This window comes from Plutella xylostella, chromosome 21 (genome assembly GCF_932276165.1).
Source record: "Plutella xylostella chromosome 21, ilPluXylo3.1, whole genome shotgun sequence".
NCBI lineage: Eukaryota > Metazoa > Arthropoda > Insecta > Lepidoptera > Plutellidae > Plutella > Plutella xylostella.
In genome coordinates this window covers 3,489,457-3,514,925 of record NC_064001.1, presented here as the reverse complement: position 1 = coordinate 3,514,925, position 25,469 = coordinate 3,489,457, and the positions used below count along the sequence as shown (strand labels likewise).

General features: G+C 37.5%; 1 protein-coding gene across 6 annotated transcripts in view; it reads right to left on the bottom strand.

Annotated features, from left to right (window-relative positions):
- LOC105386056 (furin-like protease 1) overlaps nt 1-25,469 on the bottom strand; it is a 184,638-nt gene that overhangs the window by 100,808 nt on the left and 58,361 nt on the right. The gene's annotated exons all lie outside the window — the stretch shown is intronic.

Below are 25,469 nucleotides of genomic sequence, written 5' to 3'. Positions count from 1 at the left end.
TATTGGTAAGTAGACCGGATCCTATCAGGAGGTGATAGAAGAAGGCATTTCCAGTCGATTAAACCCTATTATGCATTATCCGAAACTTAACCATTTCTATAAACTAGGTGAGATGCTGGCATCTGGACGACTTCCAGGTGCCCCCATACAAATTCACCATTTAGGCTGCTAACTTTTTATTTCATTCTTTCGTCCCGTTACCCCTGTTATCCTCTTTCAATGTTGATGAAACTTCTGTCAGTCTTTTCTTATGAAACAACACACAAAATAAACTAGGTGAGATGCTGGCATCTGGACAACTTCCAGGTGTCTCCATACAAAATGACGATTTTCCACCAAAATCAGTTATAAAATGGCCCAGCTACCCCTGCTATCCTCTTTCAATGTTGATGAAACTTCTGTCAGACTTTGTTTATGGGAATATACACAAAATAAACTAGGTGAGATGCTGGCATCTGGACGACTTCCAGGTGCCCCCATACAAAGTCACCATTTAGGCTGCTAACTTTTTATTTCATTCTTTCTTCCCGTTGCCACTGTTATCCTCTTTCAATGTTGTTGAAACTTCTGTCAGCCTTTTCTTATGCAACAACACACAAAATAAACTAGGTGAGATGCTGGCATCTGGACAACTTCCAGTTGTCTCCATACAAAATGACGTATTTCCACCAAAATCTGTAATAAAGTGGCCCGGATACCCCTGCTATCCTCTTTCAATGTTGATGAAACTTCTGTCAGCCTTTGTTTATGGGAATATACACAAAATAAACTAGGTGAGATGCTGGCATCTGGACGACTTCCAGGTGCCCCCATACAAATTCACCATTTAGGCTGCTAACTTTTTAATTCATTCTTTCGTCCCGTTACCCCTGTTATCCTCTTTCAATGTTGATGAAACTTCTGTCAACCTTTTATTATGAAACAACAAACAAAATAAACTAGGTGAGATGCTGGCATCTGGACAACTTCCAGGTGTCTCCATACAAAATGACGATTTTCCACCAAAATCAGTTATAAAATGGCCCGGCTACCCCTGCTATCCTCTTTCAATGTTGATGAAACTTCTGTCAGCCTTTGCTTATGGAAATATACACAAAATAAACTAGGTGAGATGCTGGCATCTGGATAACTTCCAGGTGCCCCCATACAAAGTCACCATTTAGGCTGCTAACTTTATATTTCATTCTTTCTTCCCGTTGCCCCTGTTATCCTCTTTCAATGTTGATGAAACTTCTGTCAGCCTTTTCTTATGAAACAACACACAACATAAACTAGGTGAGATGCTGGCATCTGGACAACTTCCAGGTGCCTCCATACAAAATGACGATTTCCACCAAAATCAGTTATAAAATGGCCCAGCTGCCCCTGCTATCCTCTTTCAATGTTGATGAAACTTCTGTCAGCCTTTTCTTATGAAACTACACACAACATAAACTAGGTGAGATGCTGGCATCTGGACAACTTCCAGGTGTCTCCATACAAAATGTCGTTTTTCCACCAAAATCAGTTATAAAGTGGCCCGGCTACCCCTGCTATCCTCTTTCAATGTTGATGAAACTTCTGTCAGCCTTTGTTTATGGGAATATACACAAAATAAACTAGGTGAAATGCTGGCATCTGGATGACTTCCAGGTGCCCCCATACAAAGTCACCATTTAGGCTGCTAACTTTATATTTCATTCTTTCTTCCCGTTGCCCCTGTTATCCTCTTTCAATGTTAATGAAACTTCTTTCAGCCTTTTCTTATGAAACAACACACAAAATAAACTAGGTGAGATGCTGGCATCTGGACAACTTCCAGGTGTCTCCATACAAAATGACGATTTTCCACCAAAATCAGTTATAAAATGGCCCGGCTACCCCTGCTATCCTCTTTTAATGTTGATGAAACTTCTGTCAGCCTTTGTTTATGGGAATATACACAAAATAAACTAGGTGAAATGCTGGCATCTGGATGACTTCCAGGTGCCCCCATACAAAGTCACCATTTAAGCTGCTAACTTTATATTTCATTCTTTCTTCCCGTTGCCCCTGTTATCCTCTTTCAATGTTGATGAAACTTCTTTCAGCCTTTTCTTATGAAACAACACACAAAATAAACTAGGTGAGATGCTGGCATCTGGACAACTTCCAGGTGTCTCCATACAAAATGACGATTTTCCACCAAAATCAGTTATAAAATGGCCCGGCTACCCCTGCTATCCTCTTTCAATTTTGATGAAACTTCTGTCAGCCTTTGTTTATGGGAATATACACAAAATTAACTAGGTGAGATGCTGGCATCTGGACGACTTCCAGGTGCCCCCATACAAAGTCACCATTTAGGCTGCTAACTTTTTATTTCATTCTTTCTTCCCGTTGCCCCTGTTATCCTCTTTCAATGTTGTTGAAACTTCTGTCAGCCTTTTCTTATGCAACAACACACAAAATAAACTAGGTGAGATGCTGGCATCTGGACAACTTCCAGTTGTTTCCATACAAAATGACGTATTTCCACCAAAATCTGTAATAAAGTGGCCCGGATACCCCTGCTATCCTCTTTCAATGTTGATGAAACTTCCGTCAGCCTTTGTTTATGGCAATATACACAAAATAAACTAGGTGAAATGCTGGCATCTGGATGACTTCCAGGTGCCCCCATACAAAGTCACCATTTAGGCTGCTAACTTTATATTTCATTCTTTCTTCCCGTTGCCCCTGTTATCCTCTTTCAATGTTAATGAAACTTCTTTCAGCCTTTTCTTATGAAACAACACACAAAATAAACTAGGTGAGATGCTGGCAGCTGGACAACTTCCAGGTGTCTCCATACAAAATGACGATTTTCCACCAAAATCAGTTATAAAATGGCCCGGCTACCCCTGCTATCCTCTTTCAATGTTGATGAAACTTCTGTCAGCCTTTGTTTATGGGAATATACACAAAATAATTTAGGTGAGATGCTGGCATCTGGACGACTTCCAGGTGCCCCCATACAAAGTCACCATTTAGGCTGCTAACTTTATATTTCATTCTTTCTTCCCGTTGCCCCTGTTATCCTCTTTCAATGTTGTTGAAACTTCTTTCAGCCTTTTCTTATGAAACAACACACAAAATAAACTAGGTGAGATGCTGGCAGCTGGACAACTTCCAGGTGTCTCCATACAAAATGTCGTTTTTCCACCAAAATCAGTTATAAAGTGGCCCGGCTACCCCTGCTATCCTCTTTCAATGTTGATGAAACTTCTGTCAGCCTTTGTTTATGGGAATATACACAAAATAAACTAGGTGAGATGCTGGCATCTGGACGACTTCCAGGTGCCCCCATACAAATTCACCATTTAGGCTGCTAACTTTTTATTTCATTCTTTCGTCCCGTTACCCCTGTTATCCTCTTTCAATGTTGATGAAACTTCTGTCAGCCTTTTCTTATGAAACAACACACAAAATAAACTAGGTTAGATGCTGGCATCTGGACAACTTCCAGGTGTCTCCATACAAAATGACGATTTTCCACCAAAATCAGTTATAAAATGGCCCAGCTACCCCTGCTATCCTCTTTCAATGTTGATGAAACTTCTGTCAGCCTTTTCTTATGAAACAACACACAAAATAAATTAGGTGAGATGCTGGCATCTGGACAACTTCCAGGTGTCTCCTTACAAATGGACCATTTAGGCTGCTGACTTTAATTTAAATAAGTTAGAATTATGGTAATTTTGACAATATTGGTTTGTATTAAATTTTTATTAGCATATAGTTCTACTACTATACACAACGTAAGCCTGTGCATACGTTTTAATTGAATAAGAACAGGATGAGTGAAGTGACCATCTTAATTTGGTCGCATATTCATAGGCTGCTAACTTTAGGCTGCTAACTTCACGCAGGTATTCACGTTAACTTTGTTATGGGTGTGGTTACACTCTATCTACTTGAGGTCTTGCAAGAATAACCCCTACATCACACCCTTTCGGCTTACTAAACCTACCCTTTAGATCCAAACTACATAAAAAGTAAGACAATTGAAAAAAAAAACTAAGTATTGTATTATTAACGTGATTCAACTTATTTTCAATAGTAGGCATCTTCTCGTCAATAAGGGTCAGAATGGTGTTATTGTTATGGGATCTGTCATTGACGGTACCGTAGCTTAGTTGGTAGTGAAGCTGCTTCCGAAGCTTGGGGTCACGGGTTCGAATCCCGCCCAGGGCAAACATTCGTGTGATGAGCACTTGTGTTTGCCTTGTGTCTGGTTGTCCTTTATCTATTTATATGTATATATCTATGTATTTGTGTAGATATATCAGCTGTCCGACACCCATAACACAGGTTCTGCGTAGCTTGGGCTCGGATGGCCGTGTTTGAAATGTCCCCACATATTTATACTAATGGAAGTTGGTTATATGCTCACAAAACATGTATAAAAAGGTTTTTTATGGAAATGGTGAAAAAAAGTACTAGAAAATTATATAGTCATAAACCTACCTTGAAGTAGGTTGCATGCAAAAAATTATTTTGGAATATCATTGAAATTACCTACAAGAGAATGTTTTTATAATATGAAATTTTAATAACGTAAACTCAACAATTACCTCAGTCTGGATTTATTTAATAATTCGCAGAAGGGAGATGTTTAAAACCGCTTTTTAATATTCCATCTCCCCCGCCCGCCTTGTTTGCGGAAGGTATATTACGAGAATCGTTTAAAAATTGAGCGGAGGCGGGTATCGCTTTAGGTAGGTTTATGTCTCAGAGTGCTTGGGTATACTTAATTTGGTGTAAGAACAACGAAAATAAATTATTTAAGATAGTTTTGTATGGATGCATGAACGCACGTAGATGCATTGTCTGTTGTGCATTGCAGTGTGTGTTGAATTGTGCTTGTTTCTATACAAACTGAGATACTTACAATAATTAAGCAACGTTTGGACACGCATTCACGTCAAGTCAACAACGAGGCGATGTGACAACTACTTTAGATACACGAGCCTAAACTTTTAACTGAATACTTTGAAATTAAGAAATAAACGTGTCTCTCATTTTTTTCTTCTTTACAACGTGGCCTAAAAATTCAAATTCAAGGAACTAGAATAGAATAGAATATATTTATTGACAAAAACTTAGCCTATTACAACATGTTTATGATCTAAATAAAGTAGAAGTAGTTATTCTTAAATCATACCGAGTTAACTAACAATTTACATTACACAAGGCTTCGACTGCATGAAATGGCCCTGGCAACCTACACTAGGAGACCTGTATCGTAGGAGCCAGTGTCTTTCGTTCATCGCTTGAGTTTCCTACTTGTTAGACATATTTTATATTTTAGTTTTGTAGCTACATATAAATATAATAATATAATATATACCTATTATAATACCTATTATATATATATATATATATAGATATATATATATATATATATATATATAATAGGTATGATATATATATATATATATATATATATATATATATATATATATATATATATATATCTACAAAACTAAAATATAAAATATGTCTAACAAGTAGGAAACTCAAGCGATGAACGAAAGACACTGGCTCCTACGATACAGGTCTCCTAGTGTAGGTTGCCAGGGCCATTTCATGCAGTCGAAGCCTTGTGTAATGTAAATTGTTAGTTAACTCGGTATGATTTAAGAATAACTACTTCTACTTTATTTAGATCATAAACATGTTGTAATAGGCTAAGTTTTTGTCAATAAATATATTCTATTCTATTCTAGTTCCTTGAATTTGAATTTTTAGGCCACGTTGTAAAGAAGAAAAAAATGAGAGACACGTTTATTTCTTAATTTCAAAGTATTCAGTTAAAAGTTTAGGCTCGTGTATCTAAAGTAGTTGTCACATCGCCTCGTTGTTGACTTGACGTGAATGCGTGTCCAAACGTTGCTTAATTATTGTAAGTATCTCAGTTTGTATAGAAACAAGCACAATTCAACACACACTGCAATGCACAACAGACAATGCATCTACGTGCGTTCATGCATCCATACAAAACTATCTTAAATAATTTATTTTCGTTGTTCTTACACCAAATTAAGTATACCCAAGCACTCTGAGACATAAACCTACCTAAAGCGATACCCGCCTCCGCTCAATTTTTAAACGATTCTCGTAATATACCTTCCGCAAACAAGGCGGGCGGGGGAGATGGAATATTAAAAAGCGGTTTTAAACATCTCCCTTCTGCGAATTATTAAATAAATCCAGACTGAGGTAATTGTTGAGTTTACGTTATTAAAATTTCATATTATAAAAACATTCTCTTGTAGGTAATTTCAATGATATTCCAAAATAATTTTTTGCATGCAACCTACTTCAAGGTAGGTTTATGACTATATAATTTTCTAGTACTTTTTTTCACCATTTCCATAAAAAACCTTTTTATACATGTTTTGTGAGCATATAACCAACTTCCATTAGTATAAATATGTGGGGACATTTCAAACACGGCCATCCGAGCCCAAGCTACGCAGAACCTGTGTTATGGGTGTCGGACAGCTGATATATCTACACAAATACATAGATATATACATATAAATAGATAAAGGACAACCAGACACAAGGCAAACACAAGTGCTCATCACACGAATGTTTGCCCTGGGCGGGATTCGAACCCGTGACCCCAAGCTTCGGAAGCAGCTTCACTACCAACTAAGCTACGGTACCGTCAATGACAGATCCCATAACAATAACACCATTCTGACCCTTATTGACGAGAAGATGCCTACTATTGAAAATAAGTTGAATCACGTTAATAATACAATACTTAGTTTTTTTTTTCAATTGTCTTACTTTTTATGTAGTTTGGATCTAAAGGGTAGGTTTAGTAAGCCGAAAGGGTGTGATGTAGGGGTTATTCTTGCAAGACCTCAAGTAGATAGAGTGTAACCACACCCATAACAAAGTTAACGTGAATCATTTGCATTAACTAAAACTAATTCATTTTCGTTTTAAAACACAACGGATTTTTCACAAACGCTAAACGTATTTAAAATTGTAGGTATTTAAATCAGATTTTAAATACATTCCGCACTGACTGACAGACATTTGGCAGGCGACTAAATACGTTTAGCGTTTGGTGAAATTCCACGCACATAACTATTAATTTGCGAAAACATAAAAACTGAATCCAGGAGTAACCCCTAGAACGCAGTTAACCCGTCACCCCCGTAAAATATACGTATCTAGAATCCAATAATGTAGGAATTGCAATCCTTCGTCCCCTCAATATATGTGAGGCGCGCGGGACGTGTCTACTAACATTTATTCTCTCCAAGAAACAATATTGCAAGGAGAGCGAGAGGCGCAACTAATGGAAAAGTCTCCCCTACCTACGGAATAATGTATCCGCCGTAAAAAAACATGCCCCAAACCTACCCACTGGCGTTTACTCTGATTAAAAACTTAATTTTTTAATCAACGTAAAAAAATTGCAGTAATTTTTTGGATTTACTATTTTCTTTTTTTTAAATTATAAGATTTGTTTTTCGTAGCTAAATGACATGGGTTAGGCTAGACCAAAATACTATTTCCACAAATCCAGCAATCATCATTCAATTTTAATCAACAGAACAGACAACTTAGCAAATTAGCAAGAAACATGCTTGAACTTTCTGCTATTCTGTACTATCGTTCACAGGGGTCACTCTAAATTGACGAACGAACGAACAAGAACACTGAAGAAGAAAACTGCTGCGATAACCACGACTCTATCTTCTTGTTTTAAGTTTACCAATTGCATAACATTCCTCGTTCATTCGTTCGTCAATTTAGAGAGTGATCCCCTGAAGAGCGGTGGTAGCTCAGTCGGGTAAGCGTCCGCTTCTCACGCAAGAGATGCGGGTTCGAATCCCGGCGTTGACATGTACCAATGAGTTCTTTTAACTTAAGTACCTACCATGTATACCATCGCTCTTACGGTAAAGGAAAACATCGTGAGGAAACATGCATATCTAGATTTAGCACATCTTCACATGTGAACCCACCAACCCGCAGTGGACCAGCGTGGTGGGAAATGGTCCAAGCTTAGGAAGGCGGTTTAGGCCTTGGGGATATGCACAAAGGTTCCACTCGAGAGAGCCAGGTGCTTGATACTTATACCCCCACAAAAAATAGAATAGAATAGAGTGACCACCGAGAAACCGTATACGGGCTTATGTGCCATCATTAAGGGTACGTTTCCGTAAGCCTGTAGATATTGTGGATCGTATTGTGATCTCCAATAGGCAATAATCGACCGTCCGCTCCGCACATCGTTTTGCCAGTGGGAATGCTTTTGAACTGCGAGCGAATGCCCCCACGATTCACGAAATACTACAGCGTACAATATGGAATTACTCATTTCGGTCTGTCTGGCTTAAATTGGAAAAAATATTATTATGATAGGGGGTCTAATCTGGCTGTTTTATCCACACTTTTTTTTTCCTCTTGCGATCCTCTTTGACAAAATGTCACACATTAGTATGAAAATTAGGTCATAGAAATATGATAAATAGTAGTCATAAAGTTATGGTAAAAACTATTTTTTTATACACGGTGTGGCGGACTCCTAGCCACTAGTTCAGACGAAGATCAACAGATGGCGCTCGGAACGCAATACAGAGAAGATGTATGGGAACTACGCAAATTACTATGAAAATCCTACATCGCGCATTCGAAGTTTCTCACCTACTCTGCAATATATAGAAATCCCCAACGCTAACCGTTGGGCAGCTGCCCGCCAGGCCACACCACCCGGCCTGGTCGGAGGATCCTCCCTTTGCATGGGGATGCTCCAACACCTCCAGCATCTCCATACTGGTGACCCCGTGAAGAACATCAGCGCAGCCTTCTGAAGACCCGCAGAGCAGCCTCCACGCCATCTTCCAAACGACTTTCTCTCCTCACCTCAACAGCCGCGCAGCAGAAACCTCAGCAAGCAGCCCCTGGAGCCAACCAGCCAGCATCCGGTCTCAAAGGGCATCATGACCACCAGCATGCAGCGAACGCGCAGGTCTGGTCACACCCTCGACCCACACCAGCAACTTGGCACAGCACCACTGCACTTCGGCCGGTCAGCAAGCAGAGCCATCCTCTCCTGGCCGACGCAGCACTCTGCCACCATGCTCCACTGCAGGCTCATCCCGACTCACCGTGGACATCGCCACTGCAGCATCACCCCGACTCACTGGGGACTCCTCACCGCACTCACAGTCCCGACTCACTGCGGACTACGCGGCACTGGCTGGCAATCAAGACTCTCGGCTGCACTGAAGACTATCGCCCTCCGGTCTCGGTGGGGGAGTGATGTGGCGGACTCCTAGCCACTAGTTCAGACGAAGATCAACAGATGGCGCTCGGAACGCAATACAGAGAAGATGTATGGGAACTACGCAAATTACTATGAAAATCCTACATCGCGCATTCGAAGTTTCTCACCTACTCTGCAATATATAGAAATCCCCAACGCTAACCGTTGGGCAGCTGTCCGCCAGGCCACACCACCCGGCCTGGTCGGAGGATCCTCCCTTTGCATGGGGATGCTCTACCACCTCCAGCATCTCCATACACGGTGTTGCAAAAAGGCCGAAACCTACATGTGCAGCATGCTATATCTAAGCCCGAAACTGAAATCAGAAAAAAAATAGTCATTCTCCATAGTAAAAAGTCACGTGACAACATAGTTTGATCGCGAATTTACACTGATTTCATTTTCGGGCTTAGATATACCATGCTGCACATGTAGGTTTAGTATACCTTTTTTGCAACACCCTGTATAAATATACAATATGTACTACATCTTGGTGCAGCTGTGTTGATTTTCCTTTCAGACCCTGAAATCTTTGTAAAGGTCTCAACTCTTTCATTTAATTACCTACCCCACGGCTTGGAAGGTCCATTCAACAATTTTTATGGAGAAGAATAGGTACTTAAGGTGAGCATGATAAATTGTCTTAATACTCGCTTCACTTGTTTCTGGCTATTTTCACTTATTTTATTACGCAAAGTAATATTTTTTAATATACATATTTTTGGTACTATCTTGCTTGGTGGTACCTTGTACCATATCAGTAGGTAATACTTTCGTTACACAGTATAATCATACAGACACTCGAAGACACTTTTTAATTGGAGGGAGGAAAAGCAATAAATTTTAACCTCCTACAAATAATTTTTCAATTATTATTTGTCTTTAAAGTCCCATTTTCAATGGCTGTAGAAATTTCAAATGAAAAGAATTTAAAACATTTTTAACAAAGTTTTTCGAGGCTTTGTCATAACTCAACATTTGTATCGTAGATACCTGCATATTATTTATATTCGTTCACTTTAGAATAATTATACTCGTTTAAAAGCAAGAGACACGCCCCAAGGTCCACGGAAGAGACCCTTTTACATCTCCCCTCGCGTCACAGAGCAGGTAAAGGGAAAAGTTTGAAAAATTATTGCGAAATATAAAGGAGAATGCTCACTCAGTGTACACTAACGACCATCGCGACTCAAGCCCTGGAGGGTCATTCTACCTTGACAAAAACAAACAAACAATCCCTCTAACGCAATCGGTACGTTTAACACAACGAGATGGAGTCGAGTTTAGAACAGCAGTGATGAGAAACTTAGTTTTTTGTAAGCTAAAGTGACCTCCCCGGTCTCAAGTCACTAGAACGGAATGGCCGTGCCCTCGACACTACTACAAGTGCCTTTTCCAGTTAATTACGTTTAGTCATTTTAAGTTAGATGGAATGTTTTAGAAGTCCCCTGCATTTTGCTTTTTTCGGTGTAGTAGAGCATAGAAAACATAATAATAGAGCGTCGAAGGGTCGGGATTCGATTTACTCTCTAATTTTTAATTGAAAAGAATTCTGACATTTTATAAGTGATCCCACTAAAAAAGTTCTTTACCGAAAAAAGGAAAAATTGCGATCCATTTCTGGGCAATAATTTTTTCTTAATATTTTTATACAAAAAGATAAATCTAAATATTTACTTGCTCAAGTAAACTAATACAAAAATAATAAATATTTCAATATAATAGCTGTTCCCGCGAGCTTCGCTTCGCCTTAATAAGTTTTCCCGTGGGAATTCCGCGATAAAAAGTAACATATGAGTTAATCCAGGGTGTCAGCTAACTCCATTCCAAATTTCATTAAAATCGGTTCAGCCGTTTTGACGTGAAGAAATAACAAACATACACACGTACATACATACATACATACACACGTACACTTACAAACTTTCGCATTTATAATATGAAGTAGGATCACGACTCACGACCAATGTATCGAAATAATTTTAATTGCTTTATTTTATTCTTTAGCATGGCATCACTTCCTACTAAATTCAGGGATAATAAACCTTTTTAATCAATTTCAAAAAAAAATTGTCAATTCGGTAAGTACATATAATATGTTCGGTATGTATGTAAGATTATTGGAACTGCACCATATTGACACATGACAATATATTAGGGCTAATAAACAAATATTCAAAATTTTATAAATGTTTATGTACCTATGTATGTTTATATGCTTGTTGGTATGTATGTTTGTCCACGCATACCTCCAAAACGATTGATCCGATTGTCACTATTCTTTTTGAGGGTTCCGTACCTCAAAAGGAAAAAAAAGAACCCTTATAGGATCACACTTTGTTGTCACCACCTTTTTTCTCGGAAACGGGTAAAGATATCAAGCTGATATTTCGTATAGATGTACATAATTATGATGAAATTAAAAGGAAAACTACCTCAGTGCGCGAGTCCAACTGGCTCAGTCGGGTAAGCGCCCGCTTCTCAAGCAAGAGATGCGGGTTCGAATCTCGGCGCTGACATGTAGGTAACAATGAGTTCTTTGAATTTAAGTACAATGTATACCATCGCTCTTACGGAGAAGGAAAACATCTAGATGTGTGAACCCACCAACACCGCAGTGGACCAGCGTGGTGGGAAATGGTCCAAGCTTAGGAAGGCAGTATGGAGATGCTGGAGGCGCTTCCCCATGGCAAAGGGAGGATCCTCCGACCGTAGGAACCAAGTGTAGGTTTCATCAAAATCGGTTAGTGAGTTTTCAAGAAAGATTTTCATTCGACTTCTTTGAATGCTCGAATGCGCTCATATGTTCTCAGTCTCAGTGTAATTTGCTTCTATTTCTTGTCTACATCTTGTTATATTTGTTAAGTTTCTGTTAGGTTTTTCCTTGTTGACTTTTCGCGTTGTGATCGTTTGTTGATTTTTATAAACGTTATGGAGCCACAACCTGGCCCTTCCCGGGAAACAGCCCCAACTGACAGAGCACAAGAGTCAGACTTTCTCTCTCCCAGAAAAAAGCGTCCTAGTGGTTCTTTTTCGCCAAACGAAAAGACCATCATTCTAAATATTTACAAATATAATATAGAAAATTGGCCGGAAACAACTGATTGGAGTGCAAAGGAATGTGCTAAAAAGACTTCCGAGATTATTGGCGTGAGTCTGTCAAGTGTCTATAAAATTATCAAAGAATAACTATAAAGACACAAAAGAGTTTCAGAAACCGAAAAAGAGTGGTCCGCAACTATCTTTCATACATTTTGATGACTTTACTTTTATGACAATTCGACGAAAGGTTCACGCGTTTTTCTACAGGAACGAAATTCCGACTATTGCAAATTTTTCACCTCTATTCAAATACGAACGCAACATCGGCCTGACATCGGCGTACTACGGCTACCGTTTCAAAAAGAATTACTAGTTGTTTTTAGATATATTTTCTACGACAGCGATAATTATATAAGATAATTGAGATTATCTTTAATTGTATTTTTCACTGTTTGTGATATATTTAGGTACGGCAATTATTTCTCACCGTAGGTAAATCCCCTTTTAATTTGGAGCGCCGCACTTAATAAAATGGATAAAGGGACTAAAAAAAAATTATTATAGTCTCAGATGTCCAGACTCGTATTGAAAAAGTGCCCAGCCCAAAAAGGTTTGTGATCTCTGATTTGTCTAAAATTGATAACTGTCAGAATTCCGTAAGAATACTAATTACAGTATAGGTACAGCGCCGCGAGCACAGGATTCGAAACCTCCGTTTACGTTGCGTATCATCAAATGTCACTGTCAAAATGTAAGGCAAATTTGTTAGTTCCAAAAGTGGCATTTGTATTTTCCATATGTTTGTGTAGATTAGAAAATAGTATCGAATCCTGTGCTCGCGGCTCAGAATACTTATAGTATTGGATGTAGGTACTCAAAGGATCGCAATTTTTCGTTCCCCAAATGGCGTTGGCACTATACAAAATACTCGCCAAGTGAGGGTGCAGCAACCTCTGCCTGCCTACCCAGCGATGGGAAGGGTTCATATAACACGATTACTATCGGCTACAGGTAGTATGCACAATGTAAGAAAGAAAGAAACACGTTTATTCTGTGTCGTGCAGCCGTGCAGCACACACACAAAACACAACAATAAATTAAAAAGAAACACATAATTAAAAATAGTTTTCATGAGACATGAGCTTAACTTAAAACAATGTGGCGTTTAGTATTAATTTGTAGGTAAGGAACTGCAGAAACCAGAACATAATTGAAATAACAACCATTCACGTATTAGACCTGAACAACAATAACAAATCCACAAAGTAATATAAATATGTGTAAACAACCGGTGCTCACAACAAAGTACGGTGGCCTGCGCCTAAAAGTATACAGGCGGAGTTTTTAAAATAGCGATCCCTGATGATGAAGGGACCAGTTACATCTGTTATAAATCTGGGGACGTGTTGTGTGTGATGTGTGTAGCAGTGGTGTTTATGTGGATGTGCTTGAGCAGCATGTGAGCTTGAGATCGCTATTTTAAAAACTCCGCCTGTATACTTTTAGGCGCAGGCCACCGTACCTAGGGACCCATTAATTTCCTTTACAACGGAGTTTAGTAGACCCCATATACCACATTTAGGGCTATCTACCGCCCTTAACGCGAGGGTCATAAGAGTGATATTTAGAACTTTGGCAACTTTTGGGTGGCTTTCACTGTACATCTTCGAGATTGGAATGAACCTCCCTCAGTTACTTAGAACCAGCGGTTAATTAGTTTTAGGGTTCCACTGGTAATGAGATTACCGCTCTTTGTAATTGAAGTCATTTGTTGTGCACCCCATCAGAGTTTAAACTAGGTTTAAAAGCATTGGAACGAAGGCTGTGATAGGAAATACTCAGTGTACGTTCATAATAATATAATATCGTGAACTTCTTTTGACAACGATTTTCGTATTCAAAATGTATTGAATTTGACATAAATTACTTAGTAAATGTTATTTCGTTTTAAATTCGCTATTTATCGAAGTTTCCCTTCGATCAAGAAGTTTCCTAATGAAGTTATGTGAAAAACTCACAACATTTTTTGACACTGATATTTATTGAGATTAATCATTAATTATTATGAATGGAACTAGCTTAATATATATATCGGGCTTCGATTCCAGTATTTCGATTGAAATAGGTACTTAACCAGATTTCGGATCACCAGTGTTTTCATTCACCTGTATAACAAACGAACAATTAACTCGTATCAATGGTCTCCGTTTGTACATTTAATCTAATAAGAAATAAGAGTATAAGAAAGCCCACGGAAATCCTTTTGATTAAATTTTATAGGCCACACACGTTCCCCAAACAGAAGAAACGTGGTTCTCATCCCATCGTAAAGTGCTACGTTTGTGAAATCCATTTGTTTATCTCATGAACACTGAAACAAATGACAGACTACTCAGAGATACTTTCGATCAAATAAATTAAATGTTCTTTTAGGAGCAATCGTACATCAAATAAAGGATAAAATTTAACGGTTTCATTTTCTGAAATTTCGTTTTATTGTTAGGTTTTTTGATATACTTAAGCGGTTGCTTTTTTTTATAAAAGTGTACGTTTTCAACCATCCCTGAACATATATATATATATATGTCGCAGGCAACTGGTTTAATCTCCTGTTTGATTGAACCGCTAGCCCGTTCATTGGATGACGCCATTCAGTTGTATGCCTAAAGAACAACTCGTCAAGTGGTTGACAGTAACGTCCAACGTCTTGACTGAACGTTATAATAGCGAAGTCGTTGAATGGGATATAGTCGACCTTGGAATGTTTGGTTAGGGTGACCATGAGTTCGCAACTTAAAAGTTAAGCTTACTTAAAATTAATGAATGATAAAATGTCTCGGTACATAATAGGATAGGATAGTAATATTTGATAAGGGTGAGTAGGGTGACTATAAATTCGGATTATAAAAAGGTAACCTTACTTAAGATAAACAAAAATGAAGACCTGGCATGACGGATTTTATTATGATTTTATAATCCAAAGCTTTAATTAATCTCGTATTTTTCTTAATGTAAATAGAGTAAAAATATAGAAAAAAAATCATAAGTTTATTAATTTTAAAGTAATTAATTAAAATATGCGAGTTTCTGGGAGCCTAAAAAATTCTTTACTGTTAGTATTTGTCACCTAGTAAAATGAGGGATTGGATAAAATAAACAAAATATTTAAAATCACAGGAAAAGTTTCATTTATTAAGGTATTAGTGAAAAAAACAATACAAGCAACAAAAACTTCTTGCTAACATATAATAAAATCTATAAACCAACAACAGTTTATTAACTACGTGCACGTAGTAACAATAATAGCAATCTCTTACACATCTCTTATATTATCTAAATAGCAACAATACACTTATTTCTATTTAAGAACATAAAATTGTACGACAATTTCCAGGCATTTGTGTAATTAGTACAAAAATATAATACTTTAAACTTTATTAAAATCAACTTTTAAATTCTTCGGAATGTTAGATATTATTATAAAATTCTAAGAAACTTTGGCAGATATTTATGTTTTAATTATTAGTTTAGGTTATATAAGACCATCTCTTCCCTATTTCAGTATTATTACCAACCAAACAATCAAAATCTGTTCATAATTATTAGACAAAGTAATTGTAATTATAACAATAAAATTTTAAAAAAATCAGTCATAAAGTCATCTTAATTGGAGTCACTTTTCAATTTTGTACTTATTTATTAACGCAGGTCAAACTGTTGTGGCATTTAGAATTGCAGAGCATATTTTTCTTAAAACAGGCACACCGTTTTGTGCGGCACTGTTTTTGCGCTGGTTTACAAATACATTTTTGAAAACCCTGGCCTCCAAATAAAGATTCCCGTGACACAGCTTCTCTTAAAGATATTGGTATATCTGGAATATCATCAATATAATCTTCGGATGAAAATTGCATTTCATGACGTGCAAACCAATTTTTCATGATTCCCGCTTTAGTTCCTACTCTGTATACGCCATTTCGGAAGTCAACAATTTTTCCTCTTATATTCTGTGTGTCCAAAGGACCACGGTCTACTTTTGGAACGCTAATAATCACCGTTTCACCAATGCCCAGTGGTGGTAGTTTTTTTGCCGTATTATTTATCATTTTCTCAGCAGCTCTTTTTGTTCCTTCATAAGCTTCATTTCGTTGAGATTGTATATCTTGTTCACTTTTACATAAGAAACAAATAACCTTTGAACCATAGCCTTCATGTTCCTCATCCGGTAATCCACAAATAGCATGCACATTATTTTCACATGATCTGCACGTATGTGCCCCAGTACAAGCATTATGGCATACAACACAAGTAAAGTTTGGCTCTATGTTCTCTAACTCCTCAGTTTCAGTATGGGCTCTGTTGTCACTTGGTTGTTCTTGAACTTGTAAATTGAAATTTGAATTAGATTCAATTAGATCAGGAACTTCAACATTTATAGTTAGCTGTTCTTCAATAACAATTTCTGAATTTACAGGCTTTATAGCTGAATCGACAAGATTGTTTTCACTAATGATTTCTTGCTGCGAGAGGTTTTGTAATTGTTCTTCTGTTTCAACATTACTCAGAATTGAAAGAGGTATAGCTGAATCATTTAATCCAGCTTTGGGGTCACAACCAAATAAAGCTTTGTATGGAGATCTTCCAATAATGCGATGAAATGAAGCATTTTTTTTATATTGAACATGGTAGCATCCTATAGACCAATTTGTCGAGTTTTTGTCAGTCATCCACGCCCTCAGCATATTTTCGACGTCCTGGTTACTTCTTTCTATACTGCCCTGTGTCTGAGGATGCCTAGGGCTCCCATGAACTATTTTACACTCAGGCCACATGGAAGTTAATTCTTCGATAACCTTTGCCGTAAATTCGCGTCCGTTATCAGATTGCAAGATGTAAGGTGCTCCAAAAATCATAAATATTTTCATTAATTCCATTGCTACCTCCTGTGCTCTTTTAGTTTTAAGCGGCCGAAGGCTAACGAATTTTGTAGCGTTGTCTTGGTAATTCAATAACCACTTGTACTCGCCATCGGGACAAGACTGAAAATCCATCAAATCTACCTGCCCTCGAATATTGAAATCCTGCGATACAATTGGCTTTGTTACTATACCTTTTTTGGGTAAAGCTTTTTTCGTTTCACATGTAGGACAAAGAGCAAGGAATATGTCTATTGCTTTTCTTGGTATATAATATCTTGACTTGATAGCATGTGACATTTTGTCCCGTCCACCATGACCGCATGCTTTATGGATGCCTTCCAATGTGCTAAAATATTCGCTTCTAGGTATAATACGCACCGTCGGGTCATCAGGAGATTTCCTTTTAAATATTAAATAATCTTCGCTCGCTATAACCATAGTATCGTACTTTGATATCCAGTAATAGTCCATAGATGTCCTGTCTTGCTTCGAAATCATGGACACCCTAGCCTTTTGAACATTGTTTATAACCTCTAAAATTCTTTCGTTAGTCCATGGCTTTCTTTGGGATCCTGAAACAGTAACACCAGAATAAATTGTTATTGTATTCACGACAATAAAAGCACTATGTTAAAGTCAAAGTCAAATGTATTTATTTATCGTATAAATATAAAATTTTCTGATGAACCTCAATTTTGACAAATTACTCTCCGTTCGGATATGGGCCTCCTTCGGCAGTCGGGTAAAAACAGAAAGAGCCCCATCTCTGTATGTTACAAAGCTCTAATCTCACAAATTAACTAAACAATAACAATAAACGTACCTTGATGTTGTTGTTCGTAATTCGAGAGTTGCGTCTCGAATTTTTCTTTGAAAGTAGCCGGTGACGGCGTAATTAAAGGTAAATCCATGCTGTGACACTATTTTACAACAAATTTTAACCACTTTAGCACTTTTAACCTCATTTATTTGAAAAAAAGTCAATTACAGTGCTTTCTGTGCGAGCTGTTTGACGCCATATTTGTTTTGGTGACTACTAGCGCCGCCGCCACAGTGGGAAAAATGTAAAACTTTAAATCACCTGACTGATTTTTAGCCCGCGCTTTTCAAACGGCTATGTTTCAATCCGCCAAGTAGTTGAACGTTTAATGACGCATGTGCAATCAACGTTCGGCCTAGTCATACAACTAAACAGCGTCATCCAATGAACGGGCTAGCGGTTCAATCAAACAGGAGATTAAACCAGTTGCCTGCGACATATATATATAAATGGGCTAAGGTGGACGGCCATAGATTAAACTACACCATTTCCACCAGTACGCACTTTGGTAAGATGGAACGTACTAGAGATGCGACACATCAAAGTCAACATTCTGAAATCGATTAAAATTTATACAATATTAGAATTTTTACAACAATGTATTATACAGGTTGTCCGAAAAGTCAACGTTATCCCTTAAAGGGCTGATAGGATACCGTAATATGACCTTATAGTAAAAATTCGATAGTTTTCGGAATACTCACACTTTTATAAAAGAGAATGGAAAAATCTGACCCGCTTTGCAGCCACTGACCAAATCTAATTTTCTGTGATAAAAGTGTTCTAAATGAGGGAAAAAGATTTAAAAAATATATACCTACCACTTTAAAAAAAATGTACAGGATACTACGCAGGACTGTGATCGTTTCGCTCGGATAGATTGTTTGCAAGATGAACTGACATCAATGTCGGTGTTGACTCTGATACATCAGATTCTGAGAGCAATAGCAGTAGTAGCATATACTGAAAGCGGCAATTATAATGTGTTTTCCGAAAATACGAATAAATTCATATTTATATTAATCTAGGGAGTATATATGTCGCAGGCAACTGGTTTAATCTCCTGTTTGATTGAACCACTAGCCCGTTCATTGGACGGCGCTGTTCAGTTGTATGACTAGGCCGAACGTTGATTGTACAAGCGTCACAAAACGTCCAACTAGTTAGCTGACTTAAAATCAGTCAGGTGGTGAATAAAACAAATATGGCGTCTAACAGCTAACAGCTGACACAAAAAGCACCTATATTGTTAGTTTTTTGCAAATAAATTAGCTTTAAAGTGCGTTATTTGTGTTAAAATAGTGTGACAACATGGATTTACCTATTATTACGCCGCGGGCGGATAGTTTCTAAGAAAAAAAGTGGCGAAACTGGATAATTATGAACAACAATATGAAGGTACGTTTATTGTTATTGTTTAGTTAATTTGTGAGATAAGAGCTTTGTAACATAGCCTTTTTATTGACTCTTGTCTGGTGATGTTCACCCTAACCAGACATTACAAAGTTGCTATACTATATCCCATTCAACGACTTCGCTGAATGACGTTCAGTCAAGACATCGAACGTTACAATCAACGACTTGACGAGTTGTCCTTTAGTCATACAACTGAATAGCGCCATCCAATGAACGGGCTAGTGGTTCAATCAAACAGCAGATTAAACCAGTTGCCTGCGACATATACAAATCGATAGGTTCAGGTCGATAGGATAATATTTCACTCTCGGACATCACTAGATCTGTCAAACTCAAAACGTCCCACATATCATAGGCTCTGAAAAATGGTGTATGTGGTCATAGATGTTTACCAATTTAGAATATCATTAGTCCCATCTCACATGACAGCTACATAAACTCTATGAACCGTTCCAACAGGAAGTATGACGTCACGAGCGCATTACGCCCCGGCTGTGTAATTGCGCCCAATGGCTAGTTGCCACTCAAATTAATATCGCTAATTCCGACGCGGACGCGCAGCCCTATTATGTAATTGAAACCGCTATCGCAATCATTTTCAATGTAATGTCTCGCAAAATTATTTGATATTGTACAATGTTGCGAATACGGCTTGCTTTTGCAAAAAACATGCCCATGGTTAAATGCAAATCCGATGTAAATAAACGTCATTATATAATCGCGATACGCCATAAATACGGCGCCGTGATTGGCTGAACATGGATCAAAGGAGTTTATCGACGTCGATAACGGATCTGTACCGCATCTGTAGGTGTTACCTCAAATTTTCGTTAGGGAACTAAAGCTTCGTCATATCATATCCAATCCACGAGAATATCTAATAACCTCGAACACAAAGTGTCCCGACGGAAAACTTTGCGGATAAGTCTTTGTTTGACAACATAAAGTGAGTGTGTCAAAAGTGACAGTAAAGTTAACAATTTGTACTGAAAGTTGTGGAGGCTTTATTACTAAACTAAGTTACTAAGTGGGAACAGTCACCGCCGAGGCATCACGGGACTCGGTTCTCAGTATAAAGGTGACTTCTAAATAAAGCGAAGAAAATACTGATGGGAAACATTCAATTAAAATATCATCTTTAAACAAAATAAATTTTCTTAGCGTGTCGGTGACAAATAGGTACTACAGTGCGTCTAGATTTGTCACCGTGGTGAGAGGACTAGTCAGTCGGAATAGCGTCATTCGCAGACTGCTGGCTCCCTATCGCGAACTTGTTTTTTCAACAATTTTAGGATTCAAACAGTATTGTATTTGCGCAGCTTTAAGCGAAGCAGAATTCATACTTACCAAAAACATTATCTAGCCGAGGCCTAGATTACCTAAATGTTTGCATAATTAAGAGGCTTGAAAACTTTCCTTGTTTGTTTGCAGGTTGGTACCCTACAGGCTGAAGTTTATCTAGCACACACTAACATATTCCTTTGAGGGATATTAGCAGCGAGTTAGTTAAATAAACATTTATTGGATATTCTAACCTTGTATATTTCGAAATAGCCCTATTTAACTTCGTAGTACTTTATTATGTTCCGAGTAAAAGGTTTATTTTATAAATATATTAAGTAATAATTATTTAATATGTGGCGACATCTCACACACGGACATCCGACCCCAAGCTAGGCAAAACCTATATCGGACAGCTTATATCAAAATATATACATACGAGTACTAGTACAAGGTATATAAGCACAATACAAAATTTAAATTTAAGACCCAAGACCCTGAGTACCAATATACCTAGTATGTCTTTAAGCAAATGTCTGCCCCGGCCGGGGATCGAACTCGAGACCTTTGGCATAACAGTCAGGATCACTACTACACCATTCGCTCGTAGTTTATGGGGAAGCGGTTTGATTAAGTCGTAAAGATCTCGCCTACAAACACTGCCAGCGCGTATCGCAAGGGACAAACGAATAGCTTCATAAAGAAACTTCAAGTGCTCGGTTTATCATGAAAATATAGAGCAAAAAGGTTGCATACATAATATAAAGACACAGCCAAGTATCAGCATAAAGTTACATAAAAAAGTCGTATAGTCGTCAAGCTTCAGACCATAAGAGGTGTAGAAGAATATATATTATATTATTTTTCTATTAAATAAACCTATTTGTTTTAGGAAAAGCCCCTAATCCTATTTAAACGTCCAGGCAAAATCTTTTTAATGCGATCCTATAAAGGCCAAACTGATGTTCTAACTGAGGTTAGAGTAATAGAAATATCGGAATCGAACGAGCCCAGTATAGAACCTCTAGAGCACTTAGCCCTTGTATTGGGAGCCAACGGTAGTCGATAATACCTTTGCTTGTGAAATTCTCAACATCTCTATGTATACATAATGCTTGGGACTCAATGCTTGGCGTATAATCTCCCGAGAGTGTATCGAATTCTGTTCCCCGCACAATGTGCTATGTATGTATGTTCGATGTATTATGTTTAAGTTACTACTTTGTATGAAAGCGATTGAGGGATTACAGAAACGAGACCTGCTGTGTCTCGTTCTATACGGAAACATAAGTGAGGGTGGTGAGTATATATTGTAAAAAATAAGTCTTTTACGGTCTACAGTAGATTAAATACCTACATACTCTACTTACTCTCACTACTACTACTCAGTTATCGATAGTGATTAAAACCAAAAATGTCACGTACTGAAATTCGTTCTTTGCTGACTTGAGCGTCCTTCCATTGTATTAATCCTCTGATTATATTAATCTCACCTTTATAAAACTCGTTTGACCTTTAAACACGGAAACTACAGCCTACAAAGAGCAAATGAACCTTAAAGTCACCACTCACTAACCTGACAACCTGGATCACCTTCATTGCACAAACAAACCTTTTCTTCTGGCCACTTTAAAATGCGTTTGTTGCGAGCTTGCTACTCTTATTACGATACATTAGGTGCCAATTTTGTCTAAAAGGCAACTGAATCATGGATCCATATTATTATAACTAGCTGAACAGTATAGAGACCTTTTCGTAGCCAGTGGCATTTTGTTTGTGATTGTCCTTTAGTGATGTTTTCGTACCTGAAACAAGGATGAGTGAGGTTATTAATAACTGTTATAAGTAGTTAGGAGGGATAGTTGTATTGGTTGGATGAAAATACCAAGGACAGAATGCATTGTCGATCATTGGAGACACTTGGAAAACTCAGGAAATCTATTCTATCCGATTTCCAAACAATAATAATGGCTCATCGTATTTCGTTGGTACACCAGTAGTTAATTTTTTTTTAAAATATCATAATTATCATCAGCCAATAATCATCCACTGCTGGACATAGACCTCTCCCAAGGAGCGCCACAACACTCGGTCTTCGGCCTTCCTCATCCCAACCACTACCGGCCGGCAAAATATATTTATATTAAAAATATATTTTCATGTAACAAATATATTCAGTTAGATTTCTGTTATATAAATTCATTTGAAACTGTTCAAAATTTAAGGGTACAAAAGGGTGTTCTTAACGGATTTTTCACATCGTCATTTCAAGGAAACAATTTCACCGTGCAATGGATTCCTCCGAAAATCCGATTCACATAAATCCCAATAGAGAGGTCCCGATTAAAGATCCTCCACAAATAAAGTGCTACGTCTCACTGGGTCCATATATCTCGGGCCACATGTGCCGTGATATTCGCCGATACATACCGATATACAGGGTGTTGAAATGAGAAACGATAAGAGATACATTCTCGATAAAATTTGCGATTGAAATTGTACAATGAAGTAATTTTAAAAAGGTTTCAATCATTCATTATGTCGATGACTATAAAAGCCTTGCTTTAATAATTAAAAAAATTAAAAAACCGATTTCAAAAAACCACTAAAATGTTAGAAATAATTTAAGGTTTACACCAGTTTACACAAATTCTACTCGTATGTGACAGTACAAATATACCTAAGCAGGAACTGTTCTTTTTTGATGTTGGTGCGGTGAAAAAGTAATCTGAAGAAATATGACTGCCTTCCGTTTCCATCATCAGATCAGCTCAAGGTCATCATCATATTTTTTTTGTTATAAGAACTATATTTACGTTCTTAATTTCATTAGAATCGGTTAATATGTGCCCAACATGGAAATTCATACCCTGTTTTTACCCCTTTACCCACCCTTGGGGGTGTGATAAAATTCTGAAAAAAAATGGGACCACCTGGGAGCTCAACCCAATACAACAAAAAAAGTAATTTTCAAAATGAATGGCGGAGTAATCGGTGAACTTACATTAAAAAAAAAAGATTCCGACGAATTGAGAACCTCCTCTTTTTTTGAAGTCGATTAAAAACTGATGTTGATAAACACATTACTTACTGGCAAAAGAGGACAAAAAAAAATAGATTTACCCCTGAATTCATAGAGCTTTTTGACACTTTACAATAGATTTAAAATTGACGTTGTGATATTGAATTTCAACTTTTTGCTGTCAATTTTATCCTAATACAAGTGTAGTATTTTATATACGGACCAATATTTTACACTCTCGAGCAATGGAAAAGTTCATAATTATATAATTATAATTTGAACACAATATTATATAGGTATTTACGTTTTTAGCTCAATATTGCAGACTCCGTTTAGTAGTAATTTGTTGCTTTTCTCACTAGAACTTTTTCATAGCTCGTGACTGATTGTTTTTTACAGACTAATAGCCATACTACATTACTACAGCACCATGTACACACATATATAGGTACATACAGTAGGCAGATATGCCGATATATCGTGCCCAATACTAGTCGGCTGGCAGATTTACGGCCCTCTCTTAGCTGTTCTCACGCGAACAGAGGCGATCAGTTTAACAAGGGCATTCGTTTTTATATACATCTGTTGGGTTTTGTGGTTATGGAGAGCTGATGATCTCTTACTGTTAGGGCCTGTTTCACAATGTCTGGATAATGGCCACCTATGCAATAGGATATACGATATGCTATTGCATAGGCTCACTGTTTAAAAAATAATTGCAGAGAGTAGTGACAGAGTGTCTTTTATCCCACAGGTAGCCATTATCCAGACATGGTTAAACAGGTCCTAACAGTAAGAAATTGTGGTTAGGGCTCTTAGGGGTTGTCGGGTAAAAATAGAGTTTGTAATAAGATTATTTTCTTATTGAAAATGGAAATTTTGACTGTTAATTTCTGTTGTAGGTTTCCAATGAGATGTTTGGATTCTTCTTAGAAAATACTAGCATTGCTATTGAGTAAAAGTAAAGCTTTTTTAACAATAATAACATGCAAATAACTGGCTTGTTTGTTCATATTGGCATTCATTACGATATTAACTTATTGGATTGCTTTTGATAAGATATGTCGCCAACTCTACAGGGTGTTTCTGGGCGCCTCCACATCGTTCTTTGAGGGGCGCCGACCGAGGAAACTGGGTCAAGGCACCCTTCATATAATAACGCTCCTGTATTAAATAATTTCGCTGGTGTAACCTGCGAAAAGTTATCAGTTTTTTATTGGTACACTTACTGATATCCTTAAAATGAATGATATGATTTTTATCAAACCAAGAAATTAGGTAAATATGACGTTTCATTTTGGAATGAAATAACATTTAAGGTAGAATTTCACCGAAATGTTAAACGTATTTAGTCACCTATCAAACCTCTGTCAGTTAGTACAAAATGTAATTTTAAATGCGTTTGGTAAAATTCATCCTTATAGTGTGCTTGTTCATTAGATTGAATTGGGCGGCTCAAAACGCAATCGCAAGTCATCCATAAAAACTATTACCTGTCCAAACCAGACGTGTCGCTGAACAAACATATAATTTGTGGGATGTTATCATTTGTACCGCACGCGGACAAACCACCGAACCAATCTGCATATTAATTGAAAACCAACTCATAGAAATCCGATTCTGGTGAGTACCGCTATGCTGATGCGATTGTAAAGCGATAAGGCATGATAC